We start from the raw sequence: 5,748 nt of genomic DNA on the forward strand, positions 1-5,748 counted from the left end.
GTGTCTGGGCTCTAACCACCTTATAAGGTACTTAAAACTGGTTTGATTCTCTGCAAGTTTGCTTTTGACTCACAATTTGGGATTTACTGAAGCCAATTCCACGGAGTCAACCAATCTACCCGGGAGGGAAAAGAGGCAGGGCCAGAAAAAGAGCTTCTGGTACATGTTCTGGAGATGGTCTTGGGCTTTGTCTGGAGCTGAGTGAAATGAAGCAGTATGAAGAACCCTCGACCCTCACTAGGTAGGTAAGTGAGCCTGCAGGGGATGGAAGAAAGCACAACTATACCTGGGAACTTTGAGCCCATGCTCAGGACAGTCTCTAGTCCCTTGTCTACAGTCATTCCTTTGTACAGCTCTTCACGCTTCACTGTAGTATCCTAGAACCTTAATTTGTTTTTCTTTTCAGACACGGGTATCGCAGACTGACATCAAACCTGCAGTGATCGTCCTGCCTCCACCTCCCAAGTGCTGGGATTACAAGCATACAGACTCTTCAACTTCTTTAGGAATCATATTTTAGCACTCAAAAGAGTGTTGGATCTCATCCTAATCCCTTCATTGAAGAGAAGGCTGACTTGTTGGCCAGGCGGTGGCGCACGCCTTTAATCCCAGCACTCGGGAGGCAGAGGCAGGCAGATTTCTGTGAGCTCAAGGCCAGCCTGGTCTCCATGGTGAATCCAGGACAGCTGGGGCTATAGGGAGACCCTGTCTCAAAAAGACCAAAAAAAAAAAGACTTGTCAGGTTTATAACAATGAATTAGTCAAGCCAACATGAGTGCCTGACATCGAAGCTCCAAAGTCTGTGCTCTCAACACACAGATAACCTTGCTAAGCTCAATTCTCTGCAATGTTGTGGATGAGAAAAGGGAGTCTGAAGCTGGGCGAGGTGGCGCACCCCTTTCATCCCAGCACTCTGGAAGCAAAGGCAGGCAGATCTTTGTGAGTTCAAGGCCAGCCTGGTCTACATAGCCAGTTCCAGGCCAGCTGGGGCTATGGGGAGACCCTGTCTCAAACACACACACACACACACACACACACACACACACACACACACACACACACAGGGAGTCTGAGAGTGAGTAGCTGCAAGCCAAGGACTGCCGGGAGGGAAAAGGTGGCCAACATCCAGATAGAGTTATGAAAGCTGTTTTGAAGTCACTTCGTGAGTCAGGGTTGACTTGAGTGTATGATTAACTTGCTTCTCCAGTCCCCAGGTTTCCAAATTAGCCCCATGGAAGTTTCCCTGACTGACAGGCTCCCAGTACCCTCTGCCACTCTGCTCAGTATAACATGGCTATAGCCCCTTCTGCTTGGCTCTCCAACCATGAAAAGGAAAGCCAGCAGGCAAGCACGTCCCTAGGGAGGACAGGGGAGAGCAGAGACATAGAGACAGGCTCCAAGCAAGAAGGAGCAAGGAGCTGAGGTGAAGGCAAAGGTATGCAGACATTCTTCACTCTTCAAGAAGAAAAGAGGGCTTGAGAATGAAGGGGAATCAGGACTCGAGGCCAGGACATCTGCCCATTACATGGATGCCCAAACGCAACAAGTTCCCAGTCTAGGCTGGGAAGGTAGTACACTTTGTAAACCTAGTGCTGGGAGGCAGAGACAAAGCAGATTCCTGAGGCTTGCCCGGACCAGTCAGTCCAGCCTGCTTGATGAGCTCCAGGCCAATAGAGACTCTCAGAAAACAATATAGGCCAGGGAGATGGCTCAGCAGCTAAAGGACTGCCACGTAAGTGTGAAGGCCAGAATTCAGATCCCTAGAACCCACATAAAAACAGGGTGAACATAGCAGCACCCATAATCCCAGTGAGTGGGAAGTGGAGACAGGGAATCCCCAGAGCAAGCTGACTAGCCAGGCCAGCCAAAACAGTGAGTTCCCAGTACAGTCAGACCTGTTGCAATATATAAGATGAAGAATGATCCAGGAAGACACCAGATATCAACTGTAGACCTACACACACACACACACGCTCACATGCACGCACCCACACACATGCAAACATAACACATACATGCATACACACCACACATTCCTACAAAATTATGGATGCCACCTGAGGAACATCTGAGGCTCATACACATGTGCACACACCTACAAATGCACAAGCACAAATACACACACATTTTGATTTCTCATAGGTTGGCATCTCAGAATCGCTGGGTTACATGTGTGTTAAGTATCTTGGGAGACTTTTTCATTTTTCTAGATTTTGTTTTGTTCTTCCTTTTTTTGAGACAGGGTATCACAACAGAGCCCAGGCTAGTGATGATTCTCGTCTCAATCTCCTGAGTGTTCGGATTATAGGCGTGCACCACCATGCTGGCATGTTTAACATCTTAACAAACTGCCAAACTCTTTTTCACGGTGGCTGAATCATTTTACATTCCCAATAGCAATGCATGAGGGTTCCAATTTCTCGACATCCTTGCCAACCCTTGTTATTATCTTCTTTGTTGTCACCATTCTAGTGGGCATAAAGTGGTATCTCAGTTTTCATTTGCATGTCCTTAATGACTAATCATGCTTTACCTGCTGAGCCATCTCCCTGGCCCATCATGTTGAACATGCTTTTTAGATGCCTGTTGGCCACTTGAATAGCCAGTTTATCCCTTTGCTCATTTTTCACTTCTTCAGTATTTATTTATTTATATGTATATGCACATGCCTCAACCTGCCTGTGGAGGTCAGAGGACAAGTTGTGGGAGTCATTTCTCTTCTTCTACCATGTGAATGCCGAGAATCGAACTCAGGTTGTCAGGTTTGGTAGCAGGCACCTGCTACCATCTCATCAGCCTCATTTTTCAATTTCTTAATATCCTTTGATATACAAAACTTTGTATTATTTATATTGTTGCTGTGCTAGGGATTAAACTCTAGGGCCTCAGGAATGTTAAAGAATCTATCACTGAACTCCATCCACAGTCCCCCAAGCTTTTAAAATATTTGTTTCTTGGGCCGGGTGTGGTGGTGCACGCCTTTAATCCCAGCGCTCGGGAGGCAGAGGCAGGCGGATCTCTGTGAGTTCAAGGCCAGCCTGATCTACATAGTGAGTTCCAGGACAGCTGGGGCTACAGGGAGACCCTGTCTCAGAAAGACAAAAAAAAAATTCTGTATATGATTTGTGTGTGTGTATTTTGTGTGCTGTACACACATATGCACATGTGCGGAGGCCATACATCAGATTCCCTGCCACTGAAGTTCCAGGTGGTTGTGAATTGCCTGATGGGGGTGCTGAACTTGGGTACTCTGGAAGTGCAGCCAGGTACCTTAGTCACTGAACCATCTCCCCATCCTCCCTGCTTCTCCCTTAGACTTAATTTTGATGAAATTCACTTTATTTATTTTTATTTTGGGGGGGGTCTTTTTGAGATAGGGGCTCCCTGTAGCCCCAGCTGGCCTGGAGCTCACTGTGTAGATGAGGCTGGCCTTGAACTCACAGAGATCCCCCTACCTCTGCCTCCCAAGTGCTGGGACTAAAGGTATGCACCACCATGCCTGGCTCTGTTTTTTATTGCCATATCTAAATCTCCTTTCCCCAAATCGAAGTCATGATAGGTGGTGGTACATACCTATGATCATTGCACCAGGAAGGCTGAGGGAGGAGGATCAAGAATTCCAGGCTGCCATCTCCCAACATGGTGGCCTCAGCAAAATAATAATAATAAGGGGAAGACCATCTCCCTAACGGATTTTTTGGCTGAGGATGGGGGAACTGGTGGAGGAAGTACCTATGTCCCCAAACCAGTCAGCTGGGCTGATGAAACAGACCATCTGGAAGATGTGTCAACAGCTTGGCACAGTAACAATGACGATGTGTATAGGGCACCTCCAACTGACCGTTCCATCCTTCCCACTGCTCTGGCTCCTCGGGAACCCAAATTGTCATCCTACACTGGTTTCCTAGGGAACCTGCCCTATGATGTGACAGAAGACTCCATTAAGGAATTCTTCAGACCATTAAATATCAATGTAGTGTGCTCACTGCTTGAACCTAGCAATCCAGACAGGTTGAAAGGTTTTGGTTATGCTGAATTTGAGGACCTGGATTCCCTGCTCAGTGCTCTGAGTCTCAATGAAGAGTCTCTAGGTAACAGGAGAATTTGAGTGGATGTCGCTCATCAAGCACATGGTAAAGATGATCCTTCTTTTGGCCGAGCTAGAAATCAAGATTCTGACAAAACGGTCACAGACTGGGGAGCCTGTCCTTCCACAGACAGCTTTGATGACTACCCACCTAGAAGAGGAGATGATGGCTTTGGAGACAAGTATCAAGATCATTATGATTCAGACAAGGATTGAGATGGGTATTGGGACTGGTATCTGGACGGCTCACATCAGGATATGGATCGCCACGGGGGAGGGATCACTATGTTGGCTGAAGAAGCAGAAACTATGACAGGGGCTATGACTCCAGGATAGGCAGTGGCAGAAGAGCATTTGGTAGTGGGTATCATAGGGATGATGACCGTTATGACAGATAGGACAACAAAAAAGGTAGTTTGGGGGATGGAGAGATGGCACAGCAGATAAGAGTACTGACTGCTCTTGCAGAGGACCCGGGTTCGATTTCCAGCATCCACATGGTAGCTACGAACCGTCCTTAACTCCAGTTCCAGGGGAACCCGAAGCCCTCTTCTGACCTCCGCAGTATTGCACGACATGGGTGCACTCGCATGCAGGCAATACACTTATAAAATAAAAATAATAAAATATTGTTTTAAAAAAGGCTGGGCGTGGTGGTGCATGCTTTTAATCCCAGCACTCGGGAGGCAGAAGCAGGCAGATCTCTGTGAGTTCAAGGCCAGCCTGGTCTACATAGTGAGTTCCAGGACAGCTGGGGCTACAGGGAGACCCTGTCTCAAAAAGACCCAGAAAAAAAAAAAAAAGAAAAAGGTAGTTTGCCTCCTTCATGTCTATTTTCCTTACAAATAGTTGCATCAAAAGCTGTTTTGTCCACTCTCGTACCTTGCTCCTCTGTTAAAATGAAAGCAGGGGTTGATGTATGTCCTACTCCTGAATACATGTAAAATTTGTATAAAAATATCTATGAAAATGATTTGCAATCTGTAGACATTACTTAGGAGATGTCTTGAGATGTAAAATTCCATCCTTTGGGTTGTGGGTTTTTATTTTTCTCCAAATAAATCCAATCTTTAAAGTTAAAAAAAAAAAAGAATTCCAGGCCAACTTGGCTACATAATGAGACCATGTCTCAAAAACCACCAAGATCATCAAGATATACTTCTTATGTTTTATTGGGGATTTTTTTGTTTTTGTTTTTGTCTTTTTGAGATAGGCTCTCCCTGTTGCCTCACCTGCGCTATGTAGGCTGGCCTCAATCTCACATTAGATCCACCTGCCTCTGGCTCCTGAGTGCTGAGATTAAAGGAATGTGCCACCACACCAGGCTAATACTTATGTTTTCTTCTAAGCGTTTTATACTTTTAGCTCTTACCCATAGGTCTTCAGTCCACTTTGACCTGAGGCAGGGAGTCTGACCTCATACTTCTGAATGTGACTCAGGCTTTAGCTCAGTGGTAGATTGCTTGCCTACAAAGCCCCAGGTTTCATGCCCAGCACAAAAATTAGTTCCCATGTTCCAGCACCATTTATTGATAACACTATTGTTTCCACATTAAAGGTGTTGTACCTTAGAGAAAATCAGTTGGCTAGAACAGCCATCCTAAAAATAATAAGCCAGGGCTGGAGTGAGAGATGGCTCAATAGTTAAGAGTACTTGCTGC

The 5,748-nt window shown here is 46.1% G+C and overlaps 1 pseudogene; it reads left to right on the forward strand.

Annotated features, from left to right (window-relative positions):
* The first annotated feature begins 1,705 nt into the window (after nt 1–1,705).
* Nucleotides 1,706–4,485, forward strand: LOC103735174 (annotated as a pseudogene).
* Nucleotides 4,486–5,748: the final 1,263 nt, after the last annotated feature.

The sequence above is a fragment of the Nannospalax galili genome, unplaced genomic scaffold, assembly GCF_000622305.1.
Source record: "Nannospalax galili isolate Female #2095 unplaced genomic scaffold, S.galili_v1.0 scaffold856, whole genome shotgun sequence".
Lineage (NCBI taxonomy): Eukaryota > Metazoa > Chordata > Mammalia > Rodentia > Spalacidae > Nannospalax > Nannospalax galili.